Below are 22592 nucleotides of genomic sequence, written 5' to 3' on the forward strand. Positions count from 1 at the left end.
CCTGTCCATCAATACGGAGAAGGTAATGGCACCCCACTCCAGTACTCTTGCCTGGAAAATCCCATGGACGGAGGAGCCTGGAAGGCTGCAGTCCATGGGGTCGCTGAGGGTCGGACTCGACTGAGCGTCTTCACTTTCACTTTTCACTTTCATGCATTGGAGAAGGAAATGGCAACCCACTCCAGTGTTCTTGCCTGGAGAATCCCAGGGACGGTGGAGCCTGGTGGGCTGCCGTCTATGGGGTCGCACAGAGTCGGACACGACCGGACACGACTGAAGCAACTTAGCAGTAGCAGGCCATCAATAGGGCCCAGATGCGAATATGCTCAAGGATGTGGGAATGATACAGGAGCAGTCTGCTTATCCTAGCTCCACAAAGACTGGTCTTTTAGCAGTCCTTGCTCTTTGGGGAAGAACAGCGTTCAGAGGAGAGCCCAAAACTGGACAGATGGCTTTTTTCATGAGTCCACAGCCTTGGCCTCCATTCAGCTGGAAGCTCGATCTGGCAATGCTGCCTGGCTCCTTGAGGTTGACTTCTGTGCTGCATCTCTTCTAAGTGTGTGAGAATTTTTTCCTTCCATGTGTTTCACATTTGCCTGAAAGGCTTTCAGGGATTCAAGTGTCCTCCCTGTCTTGCTGTTGGAGGAACATGAACTTGTAATCATCTAGAGATGTCTGAAGAGAATGGCCAAACAATTCTAATCATCAAACAGACAATTCTAATCATCAAACAGACAATTCAGGAAAAAATAGAATTAATCCAAAAAACAATTGCTGCCATGGCCCCACCTTTATTTCCTTGTTTAACCTGCAGTTTGAAGACAGAGCCAGAAGACTGTACTGGGTCAGAACATTAACCAAATGTTTGCAGTTCCATGAGAGTCCATTCTTGACACTTGCCCTGGTCCGATGGCTGTTATATGTTTGCCTACAGTTTTTCATTACCAGGTATTCTGGCCATTTCCTGCCTCATGATGAAAGGGACAAGAAGAAAGCTTTTCATATGAATGAAAGAAAAATTAAGTAGAAATATGAAACCTACAGTTAGGCTAAACAAAAAACTAGAAGTACAGCCCGGGGAAAGAAGGGTTCAGTTCAGTTCAGTCACTCAGTCATGTCCGACTCTTTGCAACCCCATGAATCACAGCATGCCAGGCCTCCCTGTCCATCACCATCTCCCAGAGTTCATTCAAACTCATGTCCATCAAGTTGGTGATGCCATCCAGCCATCTCATCCTCTGTCGTCCCCTTCTCCTCCTGCCCCCAATCCCTCCCAGCATCAGAGTCTTTTCCAATGAGTCAACTCTTTGCGTGAGGTGGCCAGAGTACTGGGGTTTCAGCTTTAGCATCATTCCTTCCAAAGAAATCCCAGGGCTGATCTCCTTCAGAATGGACTGGTTGGATCTCCTTGCAGTCCAAGGGACTCTCAAGAGTCTTCTCCAACACCACACTTCAAAAGCATCAATTTTTCTGTGCTCAGCTTTCTTCACAGTCCAACTCTCACATCCGTGCATGACCACTGGAAAAACCATAGCCTTGACTAGATGGACCTTTGTTGGCAAAGTAATATCTCTGCTTTTGAATATGCTGTCTAGGTTGGTCATAACTTTCCTTCCAAGGAGTAAGCGTCTTTTAATCTTATGGCTGCAGTCACCATCTGCAATGATATTGGAGCCCACAAAAATAAAGTCTGACACTGTTTCCACTGTTTCTCCATCTATTTCTCATGAACTGATGGGACCAGATGCCATGATCTTCGTTTTCTGAATGTTGAGCTTTAAGCCAACTTTTTCACTCTCCTCTTTCATCAAGAGGCTCTTTAATCCCTCTTCACTTTCTGCCAAAAGGGTGGTGTTATCTGCATGTCTGAGGTGATTGATATTTCTCCCAGCAATCTTGATTCCAGCTTGTGCTTCTTGCAGCCCAGCGTTTCTCATGATGTACTCTGCATAGAAGTTAAATAAGCAGGGTGGCAATATACAGCCTTGACGTACTCCTTTTCCTGTTTGGAACTAGTCTGTTGTTCCATGTCCAATTCTAACTGTTGCTTCCTGACCTGCATACAGATTTCTCAAGAGGCAGGTCAGATGCTCTGGTATTCCCATCTCTTGAAGAATTTTCCAGTTTATTGTGATCCACACAGTCAAAGGCTTTGACATAGTCAATAAAGCAGAAATAGATGTTTTTCTGGAACTCTCTTGTTTTTTCCATGATCCAGCGGATGTTGGCAATTTGATCTCTGGTTCCTCTGCCTCTTCTAAAACCAGTTTGAACATCAGGAAGTTCATGGTTCACGTATTGCTGAAGCCTGGCTTGGAGAATTTTGAGCATTACTTTACTAGCGTGTGAGATGAGTGCAATTGTGTGATAGTTTGAGCATTCTTTGGCATTGCCTTTCTTTGGGATTGGAATGAAAACTGACCTTTTCCAGTCCTGTGGCCACTGCTGAGTTTTCCAAACTTGCTGGCATATTGAGTGCAGCACTTTCACAGCATCATCTTTCAGGATTTGAAAGAGCTCCACTGGAATTCCATCACTTCCACTAGCTTTGTTTGTAGTGATGCTTTCTAAGGCCCACTTGACTTCACATTCCAGGATGTCTGGCTCTAGATGAGTGATCACACCATCGTGATTATCTGGGTCGTGAAGATCTTTTTTGTATAGTTCTTCTGTGTATCCTTGCCACCTCTTCTTAATATCTTGTGCTTCTGTTAGGTCCATACCATTTCTGTCCTTTATCGAGCCCATCTTTGCATGAAATGTTCCCTTGGTATCTCTAATTTTCTTGAAGAGCTCTCTAGTCTTTCCCATTCTGTTCTTTTCCTCTATTTCTTTGCATTGATCGCAGAGGAAGGCTTTCTTTTCTCTCCTTGCTATTCTTTGGAACTCTGCATTCAGATGCTTATCTTTCCTTATCTCCTTTGCTTTTTGCTTCTCTTCTTTTCACAGCTATTTGTAAGGCCTCCTCAGACAGCCATTTTGCTTTTTTGCATTTCTTTTCCATGGGGATGGTCTTGATCCCTGTCTCCTGTACAATGTCACGAACCTCCGTCCATAGTTCATCAGGCTTAGTTACATGGTTATGTTTGCAGGGGAGGGCAATGCACTTTATGTGTTCTAACAGCTAATAGTATAATGTTGCTGCTCATAAACTTAACTTTAGGCAGTATTACTGGGGAGAATATAATAGCTAAGGTGTACTGTGCACAAATTAGAATACTTCCATAGGGTGCCTTGCTACACTTGTGGACAAAGTGACAAATTGAAGAGTGCCCAGAAGGGAATCACCAGAAATAAATGCTGAAAATTCCATCACATGGAGCACATGGGGAATTGTGAAGGAACAGAGAATGTTTAAGCCAAGAAGGGAATGCAAAATTAAATCACTTCAGTGGCTATCAAACTTTGCAGGGTTATCTGTAGGACTTCTGAGGGTAGAAAATCTTTGAGCAGAGTTTGATTAATAATCGTGTAGGCAGGTCCATCAACAGATGAATGGATAAAGAAGTTGTGGTATATACACACAATGGAATATTGCTCAGTCATAAAAAGGAATGCATTTGAGTCTGTTGTAATGAGGTGGATGAATTTAGAACCTATTATACAGAGTGAAGTGAATCAGAAAGGGAAAGATATTCTAACACATATATACAGAATCTAGAAAAATGGTACTGAAGAATTTATTTACAGGGCAACAGTGGAGAAACAGACATAGAGAATAGACTTATGGACGTGGAGGGAGGGGAGGAGAGGGTGAGATGTATAGAAAGAATAACATGGAAACTTATATTACCATATGTAAAATAGATAGCCAATGGGAATTTTCTGTATGGCTCAGGAAACTCAAACAGGGGCTCTGTATCAACCTAGAGGGGTGGAATGGGGAGAGAGATGGGAAGGAGTTTCAAAAGGGAGGGGATATATATATATACCTATGGCTGATTCATGTTGAGGTTTGACAGAAAACAGCAAAATTCTATAAAGCAATTATCCTTCAATAAAAAATAAATTGACAAAAATAACTGTGTAGGCAGAATTTGTTTCTCTGTTCAAGGGATATTGCAAAACAGATTTAAAAGATCTTTAGAAGTACAAAGATCAAGGATAGAGAGTGTAAGAATTTTCCATCATGCAAGGACAGTATATCACCATGTTATTTTGCTTTTAGTGTCTGAAGTCTCATGGACTTCCTCCTCCTAATCCCTTAAGTTTTGGTTTTTCACTGAGTCTATCCCTGGCTCACTTTTTCTTTGCACTCTGCCTGGACAGTTTCACATGTTCACCCATTTAGTTTCCACTCATATGGAAACTGATGACTTCTAAATCTTAGCTCCTTTCCCAGAACTTTTGACTAGGCATCTCCATTTGAATGTCCCATGGGCACTTCTGCTCAACATACCAAAAACTAAACACATGGTCTTTCCCCTCACCTTCCACCCCCCAACTTCCCTACACAGATAGGCTTTTTCTGTGTTTTTTATCATGCTTGTTTCCACCACTAACTCTAAAGACCTACATCCTTCTCTCTCATCCCATACCCAGTCAATCCCGAGTTGCTGCTAAATTGATGTTCTAATTATTTCTTGATTCACTCCCCGCCACAGCCCTGATTCACACCCTCCTCATCTTAACAGTTTCTCTGCCCACACTCTTGTCTCCTACCAAAATTTATGCCCAACAATGTGGCTAAATAATTGAAAAATACAAATTAGATGATCTTTCTGCTGTTTAATAGTAATCAAGGCTCTCTTACAAGGTATCATTCAAGCTTCCTAATACTGTTAAGAAGCCTTCTGAGATCTGCCCTGTCTTGCTCTTTACAGCACCAAACCCCCAAAAGATTATCCTTTCCTCCACTCAGCTGCATTGCCCTCCTCCACCCCTGCTCTACACTCCCACCTCTCATTCCTCCACTTGCTAAACACTTGTCTTTTAAGATGTACTTCAGACCACATCCCATATTTGAAGGCTTCCCTGATGTCCCACATCATGCCCTGATAGGAGACCTATATAATGCTTACTCAGTATACTGCTGTTTTTCCAAAGATCACATAGAATCTTCGTATGAGCACAGTGTATGGCACATATGGGTGTATGTGTATGTGGATAGATTGCTCCCATGATACCTGCTGTTGACAAGAGGCTTCATTTCCTCATGATACTAACCTCTCCCTCATCACACTAACCTGGTTGCTTGGGGGCTTCCCCGGTAGCTCAGCTGGTAAAGAATCCTCCTGCAATGCAGGAGATCCTGGTTTGATTCCAGGGTCGGAAGACCCCCTGGAGAAGGGATAGGCTACCCACTCCAGTATTCTCACCTGAGAATCCCCATGGACAGAGGAGTCTGGCAGGCTATGTATGGTCCATGGGGTCACAAAGAGTCGGACATGACTGAGCAACTGAGAGCAGCCCAGCACATGGTTGTTTGAGTGTCATGACAACACCAAAGCTTCCTTCGCTGGAGCAAATGATCCAGGAGAGCAAGAAGAAAGCCACAGTGCTTTTTATGACCTAGTGTCAAAAGTCACGCTCTATCACTTCCACCACACTATATACATTAGAAGCAAGCTATTGAGTCCAGCTCATGCTCTTTAAGGGAAAAGTAGGAAAAAAAAATTTTTGGACTTTTTTTCGGGGGGCCATGCTGATTGCAGGATCTTAGTTCCCTGACCATGGATTGAACCTAGGTCACGGAAGTGAAAGCACTGAGGCCTAACCATTGGACTGCCAGGGAATTCCCTTGTGGACATATTTTAAAACAATTACACCAAACTGATCTGGAAAATATATTCAAGAATTTGGGCCAACAAGCTGCACATTATAAATATAAAGACAAATAAATGAACAAATTTGTAACAATATATTATACACAGGATATAAAAAATACACATATGTTAAGTTTATGTATCCTTTCCGTAATCTTCACCATCCTGCTTTACTGTAGGAACCATCCACCCTACCCCCATTTTACAGATGAGGAAATTGAGGCATAGTGGTAAAATGGCTTGCCCAAAGTTGCATAGCTGGTTGTGATTAAAATACTGGTTTTCAGCATTTTGTTATTCTCACATACTCATATCTTAAAGTACCAAAATAGAATTTTAGTTGAGGTAGAAATATTCTTTCAACATTGGGAAAAGAAATCTGAATTCTGAATGATTTATAAATGAGATATAGCCATGTTAAAATTTTGAACACACAAAGGTTTGTTTATAAAACATTGTTGCATCCCACAGACTTCAAGAGGAATCAAAAGATGTCAATTCTATTGCAAGAATAATTATTCTAGTTCAAAGACACTTTAAACAAGTATATTAGGAACAGGATACTGTCAAAATTAATATAAGGACTTCCCCAGTGGTCTAGTGGTTAAGAATCTGCCTTCCAGGACGTCCTTGGTGGTTCAGTGGCTAAGACTCTGAGCTCCCAACACAGATGCCCTGGGTTCCAGTCCCAGTCAGGGAGCTAGATCCCACAGGCCGCAACTAAGAGTTCTAATGCTGCGACTAAAGATGCCACATACCACAACTAAAGCCCTAGAGCAGCCAAATAAATTAGTAAAACTTAAAAAAAAAAGAAAAGAAAAGGAAGAATCCTTCCAATACAGGGGAAGCTGGTTCGACCCCTGATCTGAGAAATAAGATCCCATATGCCACAGAGCAACTAAACCACAACTGGAGAAAAGCGCAAGAACCCCAACAAAGACCCAGGGCAGCCAAAATTTTTTTAATTAATATAGGTCTTCTGCATCAGAATCTCAATCTAGAGTCAATTAAATTGAAGAAGATGGATACAAATCAGAAATTTTCCACTTGAAACAAAACTATATTTTGCTAGAAATTAAAAATTTATTTATATATATCCACCTGACTAAGGTCCGTCTAGTCAAGGCTATGGTTTTTCCTGTGGTCATGTATGAATGTGAGAGTTGGACTGTGAAGAAGGCTGAGGGCCGAAGAATTGATGCTTTTGAAGTGTGGTGTTGGAGAAGACTCTTGAGAGTCCCTTGGACTGCAAGGAGATCCAACCAGTCCATTCTGAAGGAGATCAGCCCTGGGATTTCTTTGGAAGGAATGATGCTAAAGCTGAAACCCCAGTACTCTGGCCACCTCATGCAAAGAGTTGACTCATTGGAAAAGACTCTGATGCTGGGAGGGATTGGGGGCAGGAGGAGAAGGGGATGACAGAGGATGAGATGGATGGCATCACTGACTCGATGGACGTGAGTCTGGGTGAACTCCGGGAGTTGGTGATGGACAGGGAGGCCTGGCATGCTGCAATTCATGGGGTCGCAAAGAGTCGGACATGACTGAGTGACTGAACTGAACTGAACTGAACCTGGTGGTGGTTTAGTCACTAAGTCATGTCCAACTCTTGCCGACCCCATGGACTGTAGCCTGCTAGGCTCCTCTGTCCATGGGATTCTCCAGGCAAGAATACTGAAGTGGGTTGCCATTTCCTTCTCCAGGGGATCTTCCTGACCCAGGGATCGAACCTGGGTCTCCCGCATTGCAGGTAGATTCTTTTACCAACTGAGGGAAGCCCATATATCCACCTAGGAAACAAAAATAACTCAAAGTTACCAAATGAGGTGAAATTATTTGAACAAGGAGAAGTTGGGGAACTATATTTGAAGTTAGATTTATAACCATCTCTTCCCATTTCTTTGAGAAATACAACACCAGAAAGAGCTTTTTAGAGCAGCTAGAAAAATTTGTACCAAAAATACACTTACAATTTAACAGTGATATCTTAATATATTTCTTTAAGAGATCACTATTTTTAAAAAGGGCAAATAGGGAATTCCCTGATGGTCCAGTGGTTAAGATTCCATGCTTCCATGGGCTCAGGTTTGAGCCCTGGTCCCATGGCTAGATAGCATCACCAATTCAATGGACATGAGTTTGAGCAAACTCCAGGAGATAGTGAAGGACAGGGGAGCTTTGTGTGCTGCAGCCCATGGGACTACATAGAGTAAGACAACTTAGCAACTGAACAACAAACAACCAGGAACTAAGATCCCACAAACCAGGTGACCAAAATAAAATAAAATAAAGATGTAAAAATAAATTTCATTTAAAATAAAGAGCAAATGATTTTATTTCCAATTATTTTTATATTTTTACTTTTATTGGCATTTAGTTTTTTACTCTAAAATAATACTTCATTAATTTTATATCTAACATCCATATTAAAATATTAATGTATATTTAACATTCATGAATTTTAAGCTTACATTTTTACATTTAGTTGTGTGTGTGTCCTTCAAAGATATCAAGAAATTTTACTTTTTAAAATGCTTAACATTTGGCTTTAAAAGTAAACTATTGTTTTCTGTAAAATAAATACTGAAATACCAGTGAAGTTATTTGCCAATCTGTCAACCTCTAACAGCTAGTAGTTATTGGCACTGCAATTTGAACTCACTCAGAAGAACTCCAGTTTTATACTTCATCTAAATCAGGCTTTATCAGTACTATTGACTATATGCACTACTGACATTTTGATCCAAATAATTCTTTGCTGATGGTGATAGGAGCTGTCCTGTTCATTGTCAAATGTTTAGCAGCATCCTACTTATTAGATGCAAGGAGCCCCTCTCCCTCACTATCCCCCTCCTCCTCTGGACATTGAACAACTACAGGGTAGAGACCTTAAGTTAGTCACCTCTATGCCCAGGGCCTTGTATAAAATCTGATAAGTCTTGGATTGAATCAAATAAATGTAACCTGTAAAATCATGTGAATTTGAACTATATGCTAAATTAAGAGTCTTCAATTGATCCATGGGAGAGCTAAGGCACTTCAGGACAAGTAACTTAATGTCATCACAAAGTTTGTTTCACTATATCGTATACCTGAGAAAGCAAGGCAAACCTCAGTGAAGGGAGAGCCAGGCCCATCTTCAAATCTCCTGGGATCTGAAGTCATTTCCAATCAAAGAGCTTCCACACCTGGTTATTTAAATAGTGGTAGATATTTGAATAGTACCTTGCTCCAAATCATGGCATTAGTTTTACACCTCGTGTTTTCCTTTGGGTTTCCCTGGTGGCTCAAGAAGCTGGCTGCAATGCAGGAGACCTGGGTTTGATCCCTGAGTCAGAAAGATCCTTTGGAGAAGGAAATGGCAGCCCACTCCAGTATTCTTGCCTAGAGAATTCTATGGACAGGAGAGCCTGACAGGGATTGATCGAAGCTCTTTCTGGTGTCCTACTCAAAAGAATGTGAAGAGATGGTTATGAATCTAACTTCAAATACAGTTCCCCAACTTTTTCTTGTTCAAATAATTTTACCTCATTTGGTAACTTTGAGATCTTTTTGTTTCTTTACGTGGTTATATTTGTTTTTTGTTTTTTTGTTTTTTTTTTTTTTTTAATTTGTAGCAAGGTAAAGTTTTGTAGCAAGGTAAAGTTTTGTTTCAAGTGGAAAATTTCCGATTTGTATCCATCTTCTTCAATTTCATTGACTCTAGATTGAGATTCAGATGCAGAGGACCTATATTAACTTTAAAATTTTTTGGCTGCACTGTGTCTTCATTGGAGTGCTCAGGCTTTTCTCTAGTTTCAGCTCATGGCTTAGTTGCTCTGTGGCTTGTGGGATCTTAGTTCCCAAGTCAGGGATCAAACCAGCTTCCCCTGCATTGGAAGGAGTATTTTTTTTTAATATATTTAGTTTTATTTATTTATTTGGCCGCTCTAGGGCTTTAGTTGTGGTATGTGGCATCTTTAGTTGCAGCATTAGAACTCTTAGTTGCAGCCTGTGGGATCTAGCTCGCTGACCAGGAAAGGAACCCAGGGCCCCTGTGTTGGGAGATCAGAGTCTTAGCCACTGAACCACCAAGGAAGTCCTGGAAGGCAGATTCTTAACCACTGGACCACTGGGGAAGTCCCTATATTAATTTTGACAGTATCCTGTTCCTAATATACTTGTTTAAAGTAGAACAAAGACACTATTATTCTTGCAATGGAAGTTTATTTTGTCCATTGACATCTCTGATCCCTCTTGAAGTCTGTGGGATGCAACAATGCTTTATAAACAAACCTTTTTGTGCTCAAAATTTTAACATGGACAAAGGAGCTTGGCAGGCTATAGTCTGTGGGGTCAGAAACAGTTGGACACAACTGAGCGACTAACACACTTCACTTGCGCTGAAAGGGTGTTTGAATATTGATAATGCATGGAGAGATTTGAGATTTTCCACACTCTGAGAAAATCACCACTTAAGATCTTTGCAGTTACTGACGAGGTTACAGAGTCGATGTGGGAGAGGCAGTGTTGTACAATAAAAGAACATGGGACTTAAGGCTATGCCCATTCTTGGGTTCAAAGTCCATCTCCATAAGCCAATGACTTCATCTCTCCCAATCTCAGTTTTCTTTATCTACAAAATGGGAATGCGTAATATCCACTTCAAAAGGCTTTCATGGGGAATTAAATAAACTAAGAGATGAGTAATCGTAGGACAGGACAGTCAGCAATATGGTTTTTCTTTCCCTTTTAGTATACACTGTTTCTCTAAGAGTCAACAGTTATTGTTTAGTTACTAAGTCGTGTTTGACTCTTTGTGACCCTGTGGACTGTAGCCCACCAGGCTCCTCTGTTCAGGGGATTTTCCAAGCAAGAATACTGGAGCAGGGTGCCATTTCCTTCTCCAGAGGATACTCCTGACCCACCTCTCCTGTGGCTCCTGCATTGCAGGCAGATTCTTTACCACTGAGCCACTGCGGAACCTCGCTAAAGAGTCAACTGAGGAGGAGGAAAACCACTAAAGAGAAAACCATTAAATTAATATTCAAGTCGATTTGGGCCCGAGACATCCTTACTGACATCTTCACTTTGACCTTGTCTGCTTTAAACCTGCTGAAGCTGATATAGGAAGTGTCTGGCTGCGGCTCCACCTGCTGATTTGTAGAGGAGCCATTCCTGCTGTGCCTGTGGGAGACTGCAGCTCAGCTGAAGCACAAAGCTGCTTAGCAAGTCTGCGTGTGCTTTGCTGATCTACAAGACAAATGACTGAAGCAATGCTCAATTGCTAATTGATATCTTTTGACACTTCAGCTTCTTCAGTGTTACTGGTTAGGGCATAGACTTGGATTACTGTGATATTGAATGGTTTGCCTTGGAAATGAACAGAGATCATTCTGTCGTTTTGAGATTGCATCCAAGTACTGCATTTCGGACTCTTTTGTTGACCATGATGGCTACTCCATTTCTTCTGAGGGATTCCTGCCCGCAGTAGTAGATATAATGGTCTTCTGAGTTAAATTCACCCATTCCAGTCCATTTTAGTTCGCTGATTCCTAGAATGTCGACATTCACTCTTGCCATCTCTTGTTTGACCACTTCCAATTTGCCTTGATTCATGGACCTGACATTCCAGGTTCCTATGCAATATTGCTCTTTACAGCATCGGACCTTGCTTCTATCACCAGTCACATCCACAGCTGGGTATTGTTTTTGCTTTGACTCCATCCCTTCATTCTTTCTGGAGTTATTTCTCCACTGATCTCCAGCAGCATGTTGGGCACCTACTGACCTGGGAAGTTCCTCTTTCAGTATCCTATGATTTTGCCTTTTCATACTGTTCATGGGGTTCTCAAGGCAAGAATACTGAAGTGGCTTGCCATTCTCTTCTCCAGTGGACCACATTCTGTCAGACCTCTCCACCGTAACCCACCCACTCATCTCACATGCTAGTAAAGTAATGCTCAAAATTCTCCAAGCCAGGCTTCAGCAATACATGAACTGTGAACTTCCTGATGTTCAAACTGGTTTTAGAAGAGGCAGAGGAACCAGAGATCAAATTGCCAACATCTGCTGGATCATGGAAAAAACACGAGAGTTCCAGAAAAACATCTATTTCTGCTTTATTGACTATGCCAAAGCCTTTGACTGTGTGGATCACAATAAGCTGTGGAAAATGCTTCAAGAGATGGGAATACCAGACCACCTGACCTGTCTCTTGAGAAATCTGTATGCAGGTCAGGAAGCAACAGTTAGAAATGGACATGGAACAACAGACTGGTTTCAAATAGGAAAAGGAGTATGTCAAGGCTGTATATTGTCACCCTGCTTGTTTAACTTATATGCAGGGTACATCATGAGAAACGCTGGACTGGAAGAAACACAAGCTGGAATCAAGATTGCTGGGAGAAATATAAATTACCTCAGATATGCAGATAACACCACCCTTATGGCAGAAAGTGAAGAGAAACTAAAAATCCTCTTGATGAAAGTGAAAGAGGAGAGTGAAAAAGTTGGCTTAAAGCTCAACATTCAGAAAATGAAGATCATGGCATCTGGTCCCATCAGTTCATGAGAAATAGATGGGGAAACAGTGGAAACAGTGTCAGACTTTATTTTGGGGGGCTCCAAAATCACTGCAGATGGTGATTGCAGCCATGAAATTTAAAAAGACGCTTACTCCTTGGAAGAAAAGTTATGACCAACCTAGATAGCATGTTCAAAAGCAGAAACATTACTTTGCCAACTAAGGTCCATCTAGTCAAGGCTATGGTTTTTCCTGTGGTCATGTATGGATCTGAGAGTTGGACTGTGAAGAAGGCTGAGCGCCGAAGAATTGATGCTTTTGAACTGTGGTGTTGGAGAAGACTCTTGAGAGTCCCTTGGACTGCAAGGAGATCCAACCAATCCATTCTGAAGGAGATCAGCCCTGGGATTTCTTTAGAAGGAATGATGCTAAAGCTGAAACTCCAGTACTTTGGCCACCTCATGGGAAGAGTTGACTCATTGGAAAAGACTCTGATGCTGGGAGGGATTGGGGGCAGGAGGAGAAGGGGACGACAGATGGCTGGATGGCATCACTGACTCGATGGATGTGAGTCTGAGTGAACTCTGGGAGTTGGTGATGGACAGGGAGGCCTGGTGTGCTGCGATTCATGGGGTCACAAACAGTCGGACACAATTGAGCGACTGAACTCAACTGACTGATCTTTTGACACTGCCCTTTCAATGTGGAAAGTGTTATTGGATTTCTCACTGTTCCTCCTATTCCTTTATTCAGGACACAAGGAACCTACATCCACACTGTGTAGGGAGGTGGTGGCTTTGGTCTGTTCATCGTCCTTTCAAATCTTGGGAAGCTCCTAGGCTGCTGATTGTCATGAATAACTTAATCTGGACTATATCCCATCAGTCAGGAAAAGTCTGGCCTGGGAAAAAAGAAACTATGAAGGCTTCATTCTCTCTTGTGGTCTCTCGGGGCATCTGGCAGTTAAAACACTCTGGCTCATGCTCAAGACAGAGCTGCAAAGAATTTACTTTTAGGGTTCTCTAAGCTTTTGACTATCTGAGCATTCATGGAGTAGGAGAAGGGAGAGAGGCAGCGTTTCTCTTTGTTTGTGAAGTGAAGTGAAAGTTGCTCAGTCGTGTCCGACTCTTTACGACCCCATGGACTACACAGTCCATGGAATTCTCCAGGTCAGAATATTGGAGTGGGTAGCTGTTCCCTTCCAGGGGATCTTCCCAATCCAGGGATTGAACCCAGGTTTCCCGAATTGCAGGTGGATTCTTTACCAGCTGAGGTCTGTTCCAAATAAGGTTTCAAAAATTGAAAACCAACAACTCCAAAGTCATGAGTGTAGAGGGGGAGAAAATGAATAAGTAAAATTCTTAAAACCAAATGATTGTATTTTAACATGAAAAAAAATTAGGCCTTCCCTGGTGGTTCTGATGGTAAAGAATCTGCCTGTAATGCAGGAGACCCAGGTTTGCTCCCTAGGTCAGAGAGATCCCCTGAAGAAGGAAATGGCTACCCACTCCATTTTCTTGCCTGGAGAATTCCATGGACAGAGGAGCATAGTGGGCTACAGTCCATGGAGTTGCAAAGAGTCACACTCGACTGAGCGACTAAATACTTTTGCTTTTGGTGGCCCAGTGGTTAAGAATTCGCCTGCCAATGCAGGGGACATTTGTTTGATCCCTGATCTCGGAGGCTCCCACACGCCATGGAGCAACTAAGCCTGTGTACTATAATGACTGAGCCCAGTTCTAGAGCCTGCTCTCTGCAACTAGAGAAAGCCCACACACACAAATGAAGACCCAGCACAGCCAAAAACAATAAAATAAATAGATAAATAAATTTTAAAAATATTTAAAATCAGACAGCTAGGGCTTCTCCAGTGGCTCAGTGGTAAAGAATCTGCTTGTCAGTGCAGGAAACATGGGTTCAATCCCTGATCTGGGAAGATCCCACATGTCACAGAACAATTAAAGCCCATATACCTCTACTATTGAGCCTGTGCTGTCCATCCCAGAGGAGCCGCGACTCCTGAAGCCTCGACACCTAGAGCTTGTGCTCTGCAACAAGAGAAGTCACAGCAATGAGAAGCCGCGGCAGTACAACTGGAGAGCTGCTGCCCTCTCGCCACAGCCAGAGAAAAACTTTCACAACGTAGCCAAAAATAAATAAATACATATGTTCTTAAAAATCAGACAGCTATATATTAAACGTATTTATAAGGCCCTGGCAGTAATTTAAAATTAAAAAAGTAAACAAAAATAAATCAATAAAAATAAAAACAAGTAAACAGAATATGAATCCACAGGATATGATGTCACTGTATCAGGAGTCTTTCCAGAGCTGTGAGGGGAGGCTCTCTAAAGTTGATTGGGAAGCTCAATGATCATTCCACTGCTACCATCACAGCTACCAACATATGTTGCCAATACATGGCAAAAATTCCACCTGGGTGAATCAAATGTTCATTTTTATTAAGATGAGCTGCCACAACAGGTGTATCACCAAGGGAGCTTTGGGTTGCAAAATGTAGAAAATGTTGCTAATAAGGACATTTACTCTCTTACATAACAAGAGGCCACATGTAATATCCCCAGGCTGGTTAATTTATCAGCGACCCTGGAACTTTCCCATCTTTCTTCTCATCCATCTTCAACATGTTGGCTTGTCCTCTCTGCTTGGCTCCACTCATGGTCACAAAACAGCTGCCTGAGTGCTAGATGTCACAGTTAAAAAAAAAACAGAGCAGAAACAATTTTCATCCAGATTGTATACACATATAAAGGTTTCATTTAAATCATTAATGAGGGAGCTGATAAAGAATACAAAAAGTTAATTCTCTGAGTGTTTTCAGGTGAGAAATGTATACGTATCAATAAATGAACAAAATTATTAGGTTAGGTACAAAACTGATTAACATTTCACAGGACTAAAAAATAACACCTTTCAGGTTAATGTTTCTTCAAGGCTATACAAGAACAAAACCGTATCAGTTTCTACAGGTTAATGTTACGGAAGTGTAAACTCTGTGCTTTTATCGGTAGTGGATGTAATCAAATATACCATGACAACAGTTATATTCCCAAGAGTACCAGGTAAAGGTTAAGTTGGCTTATTAGGAAAACTCTAGAAGTATATTTTTAAAAGAATGATCAATTTTTTTCTTCTCTAAAGTTTGGGATAAATTTTTCTTCCAGACACAAATTGTTTTACATGCCTCAACAAAGGGGAAGTTTTGCTGGCTTAGAAAAATTGTATTTTTTTTTTTCTTTCTCCAAACTGAAGGTTATCAGTTCAGTTCAGTTCAGTTCAGTTCAGTTCAGTTGCTCAGTCATGTTCAACTCTTTGCGACCCCATGAATCGCAGCATGCCAGGCCTCCCTGTCCTTCACCGTCTCCCGGAGTTCATGTCCATCGAGTTGGTGATGCCATCCAGCCATCTCATCCTCTGTCATCCCCTTTTCCTCATGCCCCAATCCCTCCCAGCATCAGGGGCTTTTCCAATGAGTCAACTCTTTGCATGAGGTGGCCCAAGTATTGGAGTTTCAGTTTTAGCATCAGTCCTTCCAATGAACACCTAGGACTGATCTCCTTTAGAATGGACTGGTTGGATCTCCTTGCAGTCCAAGCAACTCACAAGAGTTTCCTCCAACACCACAGTTCAAAAGCATCAATTCTTCTGTGCTCAGCTTTCTTCACAGTCCATCTCTCACATCCATAAATGACTACTGGAAAAACCATAGCCTTGACTAGATGGAACTTTGATGACAAAGTAATATCTCTGCTTTTCAATATGCTGATCTAGGTTGGTCATAACTTTGCTTCCAAGAAGTAAGCATCTATTAATCTTATGGCTGTAATCATCATCTGCAGTGATTTTGGAGCCCCCCAAAATAAAGTCTGACACTGTTTCCACTGTTTCCCCATCTATTTCCCATGAACTGATGGGACCAGATGCCATGATCTTCGTTTTCTGAATGTTGAGCTTTAAGCCAACTTTTTCACTCTCCTCCTTCACTTTCATCAAGAGGATTTTTAGTTTCTCTTCACTTTCTGCCATAAGGGTGGTGTTATCTGCATATCTGAGGTAATTGATATTTCTCCCAGCAATCTTGATTCCAGCTTGTGTTTCTTCCAGTCCAGCGTTTCTCATGATGTACCCTGCATATAAGTTAAACAAGCAGGGTGACAATATACAGCCTTGACACACTCCTTTTCCTATTTGAAACCAGTCTGTTGTTCCATGTCCATTTCTAACTGTTGCTTCCTGACCTGCATACAGATTTCTCAAGAGACAGGTCAGGTGGTCTGGTATTCCCATCTCTTGAAGAATTTTCCACAGTTTATTGTGATCCACACAATCAAAGGCTTTGACATAGTCAATAAAGCAGAAATAGATGTTTTTGGAACTCTCTTGTTTTTTCCATGATCCAGCAGATGTTGGCAATTTGATCTCTGGTTCCTCTGCCTCTTCTAAAACCAGTTTGAACATCAGGAAGTTCATGGTTCACGTATTGCTGAAGCCTGGCTTGGAGAATTTTGAGCATTACTTTACTAGCGTGTGAGATGAGCGCAATTGTGTGATAGTTTGAGCATTCTTTGGCATTGCCTTTCTTTGGGATTGGAATGAAAACTGACCTTTTCCAGTCCTGTGGCCACTGCTGAGTTTTCCAAATGTGCTGACATATTGAGTGCAGCACTTTCATAGCATCATATCTCAGGATTTGAAAGAGCTCCACTGGAATTCCATCACTTCCACTAGCTTTGTTTGTAGTGATGCTAAGGCCCACTTGACTTCACATTCCAGGATGTCTGGCTCTAGATGAGTGATCACACCATCATGATTATCTGGGTCATGAAGATCTTTTTTGTACAGTTCTTCTGTGTATTCTTACCACCTCTTCTTAATATCTTCTGCTTCTGTTAGGTCCATACCATTTCTGTCCTTTATCGAGCCCATCTTTGCATGAAATGTTCCCTTGGTATCTCTAATTTTCTTGAAGAGCTCTCTAGTCTTTCCCATTCTGTTGTTTTCCTCTATTTCTTTGCACTGGTCGCTGAGGAAGGCTTTCTTATCTCTCCTTGCTATTCTTTGGAACTCTGCATTCAGATGCTTATGGGATGGTAGATGGAAATCAATGTAGTGTTTGGCAACTAAAATTTTTAAAAAATGAAATAGAACATCAAAGTATATTAAGCACAATAAGATCAAGTATTAGGTATGTGTGTGTTAGGTTATAAAATGTAATTCTTATTGTGAGAAATTGTTTAAAAGTTTGAAAAATATTAACTTAAACCATTTAAGACTCTTCGTGGGAGCAGGAAAGGGACCCATGCGAAACACAACTGCTTGGAAAAGGATGATTAAAATCAGAGTTTTGTCCTTGAGGAGGGAACTGGGGAATGACTTTTTGGTCGAGTAGCCTACAACTGAAGACTGACCAAGCAGTGACTGGTCTTGTTGTTCTCCTCCTCAAACCCCTTGAGCTGAGAGAAATGCCTTCTGGCTACTGTATATCTGTGTTTCACTATCTGCTTCATTACTTCAAACTCAGGATGGCTCAAATATCATTAAAGTCGCCCTCCCTGGCCCCTGCTTTTTTGATACTAGTTGTCCCCCAAATATCTGCTCTCCTTAACTGACATAATTGAAATTTTATCTGGGAACATGGCCACCCAGCTAAAGACTATTTTCCCAGTCTCTCTGGAGCTAAGTATGATCATGTGACTAAGCGCTGGGCTATACTAGGGTCACAGAAATGATGTAGGCAAAATCAGGGTCATACCTTTAAATGGTGGGGGACAGGGGGCAGGGAGAGGACGGAGGAGATGCCTTCTTTTCCTTCTCCCTCTTTCTGCTGCCTAGAACAAGAACTCATCTGGGACCACATAGACAAAGGCAACACCTTAGGGATGGTGATGCAACAAAATAGGAGGTGTCCAAGTCCCTGACAGGTGCTGTCATACCAGCCAGCCCTGTATAATTACATAAGGAAGAAATTAAACTTCTTTCTCATTTATGCCACTATTTTTGAGTCCCTATTATGGCAGCTTAACCTGTATCCTAACCAATATGCTTTCTTTATACACTGTTAGCAGAAAACAGTACAAGTTTAAAGTGCTAAGGTACACAGACTTATTAAAAAGCAGAGACATTACTTTGCCAACAAAGGTCCATCTAGTGAAAGCTATGGTTTTTCCAGTAGACACATATGGACCATAAAGAAAGCTCACTGCCAAAGAATTGATGCTTTTGAACTGTGGTGTTGGAGAAGACTCTTGAGAGTCCCTTGGACAGCAAGGAGAGCAAATCAATCAATCCTAAAGGAAATCAGTCCTGAATATTCATTGGAGGGACTGATGCTGAAGCTAAAGCTTCAATACTTCGGCTACCTGATGCGAAGAGCTGACTCCTTGGAAAAGACCCTGATGTTGGGAAAGATAGAAGGCAGGAAGAAAAAGAGACGACAGAGGATGAGATGGTTGGATGGCATTGCCAACTCGATGGACATGAGTTTGAGCAAGCTCCGGGAGTTGGTGATGGGCAGGGAAGCCTGGCATGCTGCAGTCCATGGGGTCGCAAAGAGTCGGACACGACTGAATGACTGAACTGAAGGTACACAGACATTTGACACATCTGATTTTAAGGTGTGTGGACATTTTTTTTTTTTAATTGCACTGGGCAGCATGTGGGATCTTAATTCCCTGACCAAGGATCAAAACTGCACCCACTGCATTGGAAGCACAGTGTCTTAATTGCTGAACCACCAGGAAGTTGCTAGACTGCACATCATACTCTCACAGTGCTTGTTTGTCTTCTTATCTGGGCTCCAAAACCCAGCAGGGTGAGAATTAGACAGAAAATCAGAAGAAAAATAATTCGTGCCTGTGACATGTGCTGCTTATTAATAGATTAAACCACATGTAATTCTTTTGGTAAAAAAACAGTTGTCAAGTCTTAGCAATTTCATATGCTTGTATCTGTCAGAACTGTTGCTGGATTTCACAGATTTGGAGTCTTGGAACTCACAAACAACAAGCTCTTCAACAACTGTCTTTTCTAAAGGGCCTAGGCTGAAAGTTGAATCCCCATGACAGGTGCATACCCAGATCAAGAGTCTCCCACACATCAACAGCCTGACTTCATGGTATGACCAGAAAGTGTGATAGTGCCATGAGAAATATCTTGAATCTAAGATTCAACCATCTTAAAAGGGACAATGTTAAACTAATGCAATAATGGCAGTTAGCCATAGTTTTGTTGGGCAGTGTAGACCTTGGGAGGAGGCAAGAATCAGGTAATGATATGACTTAAAACCCTGTGTGTAAGCTACAAGATCAGTCTCTTTTTATGGGACTGTGTTCCATCAGTCAGAGGATGGTAGATAACAATCCCTCCCTGACCCTCAGTCAGTATGACAGTATGGTAGTATGGCAGATGGCAAGCCCATAGCTTATATGCTACAGGTCCAATGGTTTTATGAATACTGATTCTTCCAGCCTTTATTTCAAATTCCCAGGAAGGAATCTGATTGGCCAAATATAGCAGATGCTCCTGGTGCCTTGGCTGCTTGGTGCATCTTGGACTTCAGATGTCACTGTGGACAGCTCCTATGAGTCCTCATGGCTTCCCACTTCCAAGCCAAGCCAGATTCAGTATTCCTGCCTCCAGGATTTTCCCCAAATCCCTCATACTTCAATCAGCTTGAATCAGCTTGCACATAGGTACAGGTTCACTGTGCCAGGTGGATATGGGGGAGTTATCACCTCCTAGGAGAAACTTTCAACTTGAAGACAGGAGTCAGCCCAGCCTTCTGTCCTTTAGAAGGATGATTCTGAGGCATATTTTATATGCCTTCTCTGATGGTTCCCAGTAGTAACCAGTTCAATAACTCTTCATTGGTTTCCCTTCCTTCCCTGTCTCCCTCTTCCCTACTCTTACTCTGGCTAGGATTACCTCCTATATGAATTATCTGCACCGAAATCCTTGTTTCAGGTTATGCGTTTGGCGAACACAAACTCAGATAACCAGTGTGGGTCAGATGACCACTCCCAGACCAATCATCTTTGGCAGAAACACCGCTGCCCAGAGCCTACCCCAGGGGTGAGGATGGATTGAAGAAGAAGCTGCCAGAATTTCCCTGAAAGACTTGTTCTCACTGTCAAGGGCTGGGGCTCAATTCCTTGTTGGGGCAGTAAGATCCTATAATCCGTGTGGTGTGGCCAAACACTTTTTTAAAAAATAATCATTTATTTATTTATTTTTATTTTTGGTTGTGGTGGGTCTTTGTTGCTTTGCACAGGCTTTCTCTAGTTGCAGCGAGTGGGGGCTACTCTTTGCTGTGGTGCACAGGCTTCTCCTTGTGGTGGCTTCTCTTGTGGAGCACGGGCTCTAGGCGAGGGCTCAGTAGTTGTGGCTCATGGGCTCTAGAGCATGGGCTCAGTAGTTATTGTGCTCAGAATTAGTTGCCCTGTGGCATGTGGAATCTTCCCAGAGGAGGGATTGAACTCATGTCCCCTGTACTGGCTGGCAGATTCTTATCTACTATGCTACCAGGAAAGTCCAGAGAGCTCTTTCCTTTTTTTTAAACCATTTTATCCTCTCAGTGATACATTGGAAAGCTACTTAAAGATTTTTGATGTGGACCATTTTTAAAGCCTTTATTGAATTTGTTACAATATTGCTTCTGTTTTAAGTTTCCACTTTTATGGCCCCAAGACATGTGGGAGCTTAGCTTGTGGGATTGAACCCACAATCTCTACATTGGAAGACAAAGCCTTAACCACTGAATCACCAGGGAAGTCCTGAAAGTTACTTTTTTAAAATATCTATCTCACATCTAAGTTCTATACTGAGCTTTCATTAATTCTAAGCATCATCCCCACCTAGTTCAGGCCATCATTATCTCTTGCTTCTATTATAGCAACAGCCTTCAGCCTAGCCTCCCTTCTACCAATCTGTTCTCCACTCTGAAGCCAGAGTGACTTTCCCAGAATACAAATCTGATCATATTACTCTCCTTCTTAAAGCTATCTATAGTTCCTCATTTGTTGTTGTTCAGTTCTTGTGGCCCCAAGGACTGTAGCCCGCCAGGCTCCTCTGTCCATGGGATTTTCCAGGCAAGAATACTGGAGTGGGTTGCGATTTCCTTCTCCAGGGGATATTCCTGACCCAGGGATGGAACCTGAGTCTGTCATATTGTAGGCAGATTTTTTTTTACCACTGAGTCACAAGGGAAACTGATATTATGTTTATGTTAAAATTCTCAACAACTAATGTGGCCTCCATGATCTGAGATTTTACCCCTGCTAACTCTCCAGCTTTATCTCCTGCCAAGCTGTTTCTTACACTCTAAGATCCTGATGTTATCAGCTTTTTAAAAGCTTTATCTAAAGGATCTTGTTCTCTCTTATCTCCAGGTCTTTGTCCCTGCTGATTCCTCTGCTTGAAATAGCACCTACTTCCACCTCCTTCCTTTCTCCCTTGGCCTTCACCTAGCCAACATCTACTTACCCTTCAGGCTTTGCCTTGTCAACTCCAGAATGGGTATATCTGAAATGCACTGCCGTCTTGCCTAGTACTTCCTAGTCTTTGCATATGTCATCCAGTGACAAGAACATGGAAGGACACTCAGTATATTCTTGAATGAAGGAAGGAATTGAATGGACTCTCTTGGGTTTTCTAGGATTGTCCAAGCCAGTTTGTTAATTTTCACTTTAGTGTTGCTGACTCCCTTCCCCCAAACATGAGACTCAGGCCTGGCACGTCAGAACATCACATACCCTGACCCTAGGCCACAGGTCAGAGCTTGGCTGACGATCCAAGCCAAGGGAAATGGACACAGTCGCAGCTGAAATTAGGCCTTCTGCTTAAAGAACCAAGAAAAAATGATTTTAATTTCCAGTAGCCTTAGAGCTGTAAGGATGTAAGAAACAGACACAGAGGGAAAAAAAAACCAAAAGCTGGAGGGAGAGAGGGAGAAGAGAAGAAAGTTGTCTCATTCCCAGTTGTAGCTGGTTCTCTCTCCATTTTGGAGGACATGTTCAACTCTAAGCATTTCATCTGTTTACTTATCTTCATGCCCAAATTTATGTGAAGCTAGGGCAACCAAGCCCATGCACGAAGGGCCAGAGAGGCATGTGAGAAAATGTGTTGAAATGGAAGTCTCAACCTGGGGCTCCCTAGGGTCAAGCAGGACACCAATCCAGCCACTCTCTAGCTTCATTCAAGAAACATTAAGTAAGCATTCAGAATATTCCAGGCATGTGTTTTTCAAATTGTAGTAGATGGATAATCTGTCCGAATTCTCGCCTGTGCTTCCGGGGGTGGGGAGG

Source organism: Ovis aries, chromosome 2, assembly GCF_016772045.2.
Source record: "Ovis aries strain OAR_USU_Benz2616 breed Rambouillet chromosome 2, ARS-UI_Ramb_v3.0, whole genome shotgun sequence".
NCBI lineage: Eukaryota > Metazoa > Chordata > Mammalia > Artiodactyla > Bovidae > Ovis > Ovis aries.